Consider the following 2,394-nt stretch of genomic DNA (forward strand, 5'->3'; position numbering starts at 1 on the left):
ACTTGGGAGTCCCTGTCTCCCAGCCCCATACTTTGTTCACTTGGGCTGTTCAATCTGAGCCCTGAAATTGGCAGGGCTCCTCATGACGTCTATGCCATGGACACACCTTCACCTCCAACGTGAGCAAGGGTTTGCTTTGCTATAGGGTGGCAGTAGGCAGAGCTCACAGTGACTGAATGCAAGTGATTTATAAAGCAGATGCTGTTGGGAACTGGAACGCTCCAACTCCTAGGCTGTGTGAAGAAGGGCAGAAAGGCACTGAAGCTTGTAGCCCTGCTGCAAGAGGACCGAGGCTGAGCACAGACCATGACAGAATACATTAAATAATATCAGCTGTGCATGAGCTGGGGGGGAGGGTCTCAGGAAGAAAAGTAACACAGAAGCAGGATGAGCTGCAAAGACAGAAGACTTTTTGAACCAAGCAACCCAGCTGGTGAGCAAACCGACTGCTCTATTTAGAGCAAAACTCATTTTGACCTATGGCAAAGTCTTCTACTGAAGGACAGCTTAGGGTCTGGGTACCAAACAACAAACAATGCAGAACCATAGCACAAATTACAACCTAGGTGCAGAGCACCCTCCACATTCCTGCTGATGTCAAGGAAAAGAGAAGGAGTTCAGCACCTTGCAGGATTGAGCCCAAGAAGTAAGCAGCCTTTCAAATTTCACCATTAATTGTCAGTTTATCATACAAGGTTCTGGCCTCACAAATGGCTTCTAAATAAATAAATCCCTGACTTCCAGTGCTCCTTTGAGGTCAGTGAACATAAAAAGACACAGTCCATCTGACTTGCATCACTGGGTAAGATATCGTAACACCTCTGATCACTGTAACAGACAGATCAATCAAAGTCTCTCTCTTTTTTCAGCCTGTTTACATTTGGCAGCATTTCACATATGGTAAGCTTTGTGGATACCCCTAGTTATTCAATTAGGAAGCTTTCCCATTTTCGTATTGAGCCCCCCCCTCCCCACACACAATGTGGCTGTGGCAAGTGAAGTACTTGAAAAACTTCAACGCGGGTCTTATCTAAGACCAGAAGAAAAAAATTTTTTTCCGCTAACCAAGCTTGATCTTGATTGAAAAGCCCACTTTGCACCTGCATAGACACAGTGCAACTGCTTTCACATCATTCTACCATGTGAAGTTACAGCTGAAGCAGGATCCTAAAATTGAACTAAATGTGTTGAACTGTGTCCACATCAGTGTTAAATGTTTTGTCAGTTTGTGATTTTGGGGTGGTGGTAGTAAGAGGGGTTTTCAATCAAGTTAAACCAGCTCCTTTTCCTAGTCTGAGTGAAGAAGACTAGATTTGAAAGTGACAGTGTCCTTTAAAACATTCACTCCGCTGAGAGACTGCATCACAGAATAAAAGGTGCTAGATATGTTTGAAAAATCTCCCCTCTGAGGTCATACAAAGAGGCAAGTGATTTCACAATTCAGTTGCAGACAATTCAGTAAATCCTTATTATTAAATAGAATAAAAATAACAACTAAGCTTTTTAAAAAAATAAGTCCTATTAGAACACAAATAATCGGTGTTTCTAAAGAGCAGCCTGGATTTCCCAGCCTCACGGGCGCCTGAACTTTGCCCAACTGAAGGGCAAATGGTAACTTACCAGGAGCCAGAGGAATCCAGTCCTAATTAGCTAGAACACGGAGCAGACTGCAGCCACCTTCCTCTACAAGATGGGGCCAGACCACAAACCCCAGCATGCAATACTCCATCTTGATCCAAGAGGCAGGCGTCTAGATTGAGATGGAGCATGCAGGCCGGATTAACTTTTTGCGGGCTCGGCTCCAAGCATTTGTGGGCTCCTCTAGGGGCAATGGAGCATGGCACGGGAAGGTCAGTCCTTGGAGCAAGGGGCTGGCCGGGGCAATGGGGCATGGCACGGCAGGGGCAGTCCTGCTCCGCACAGTGCAAGGGCACTGTTTACAAACTGGCAGTCGCTAGACGCACACTGGCCCGCCCAGCCCTGTGCTGCCAGTGTGCCCCTTCCCTGTGGGGGTGGGTCCATGCAGTGCCACGCAGCCCACCCCAGTACCCCTTGGAACCACTATGCCCAGCACCCACCCCCCACACAAATGCACAGCATCCTGACCACCACCTCTGCTCAGCACCCCCCTGCCCTCAGCCCCACCGCAACTGCCCAGTACCCCACACAGACCATCCACTGTCCAGCACCCCAACACACACGTCACTCCCACTGCTCAGTACCCTTCCCCACAGCCCCACCACCACAACACCCCCCAACAGACCCACTGCCTAGCACCCCAAAATACACAAAACTCCCCCACTGCCCAGCACCTCCCACCACCTCACATCCCAGTATCCCCCCCACCGACCCACTCCCCCACACCCTGCCCCCAAGACCCTGCTGAGCCAGTGC

The sequence above is a fragment of the Mauremys reevesii genome, linkage group 8 (assembly GCF_016161935.1).
Source record: "Mauremys reevesii isolate NIE-2019 linkage group 8, ASM1616193v1, whole genome shotgun sequence".
NCBI lineage: Eukaryota > Metazoa > Chordata > Testudines > Geoemydidae > Mauremys > Mauremys reevesii.